Source organism: Oryx dammah, unplaced genomic scaffold (assembly GCF_014754425.2).
Source record: "Oryx dammah isolate SB20612 unplaced genomic scaffold, SCBI_Odam_1.1 HiC_scaffold_6, whole genome shotgun sequence".
Lineage (NCBI taxonomy): Eukaryota > Metazoa > Chordata > Mammalia > Artiodactyla > Bovidae > Oryx > Oryx dammah.
The window spans coordinates 9,830,538-9,831,705 of NW_024070190.1; the positions used below are offsets into that span (position 1 = coordinate 9,830,538).

The 1,168-nt window shown below is 39.5% G+C and overlaps 1 non-coding gene across 1 annotated transcript; it reads right to left on the reverse strand.

Annotated features, from left to right (window-relative positions):
* Positions 1 to 606: 606 nt before the first annotated feature.
* On the reverse strand, positions 607 to 708 carry LOC120865535. Its single transcript, XR_005721442.1, has one exon. It is a non-coding gene; the product is annotated as a U6 spliceosomal RNA (small nuclear RNA).
* Between the last annotated feature and the right edge of the window lie 460 nt (positions 709 to 1,168).

Here is a 1,168-nt window from a genome sequence, read left to right on the forward strand (position 1 = left end):
AAGGGAATGGCTGCCCACTCTAGTATTCTTGCCTGGAGAATTCCATGGACAGAGGAGCCTGGCAGGCTACAGTCCACAGGATTGTAAAGAGTTGGACACGATTTAGTGACTAAACAACAACGTCTCCTATCAGCCAAATGACCTTGAACCAGCCAACCTCTTTAAGGCTTTGTTTCTTCATCCGTCAAGTGGAGAGACTAATAACTCCATCAATGTTGTTTTAAGGGGTGAACAAGTTACTACGTCTGCAATGATTGGGCCCAGTGATACTTGCCAACCATCACTCAAATAAAGCGTTATAGTTATTGGGCAGTCGGCCTCTGCCTTTGTATAGTACAGCCTGTGACTGCAAGATAGATGTCTGCTCCAGCTATGTTTTAACCAGCACCCTGACTTTTTTTGTAATGATAATAATACATTTTATTTAATTGAGTATATCTGAAATATTATCAGTTTAACATGATACTTTTATTGTGGTAAAATACATATCACACAAAATTTACCATTTTCACCACTAAGTATACAACTCAGTGGCATTAAGTATAATTCACACTGTTGGGCAGCCGCCACCATCATTCATTCACAGAACTTTATTCCTCTTCTCCTCAAAATATAGAATGCTTCACAAGTTTGAGTGTCATCCTTGAGAAGAGTCCATGCTAATTTTCTCCATATCATTTTCAATTATCGCCTACTACCCGAAACAGCACAGCACATGGAGCTTTGCTGATACCCGGAAAGTGACCAATGTGTGGGAAAGCACCTTCCAGAGTAACCACATCTGAACATAATGCAATTCCTTTGCAACAACACACCTCTTCAGAAACGCTGCACTGTGAATTCTGCGGCCACCCATTTTAGAGAGACAGCTAGAGCCTGAATATTTTAAATGTGCTTTCTCACCAAGTAGATTCTTGGTTAGTTGGAGGCACTGGTTAATAAATTCTTCCCAAACAAAATAATGCCATTTGCAGCCTCATGGATAGACCTGGAGATGATCATACAAAGTGAAGTAAGTCAGAGAAAGACAAATACCAAATGACATCACTTATACATGGAATATAAAACAATGATACGAATGAACTTACTTACAAAACAGAAATACTCACAGACATAGAAAATAAACTTATGGTTACCAAATGGGAAAGGGGGAGGAATAAATTAGGGG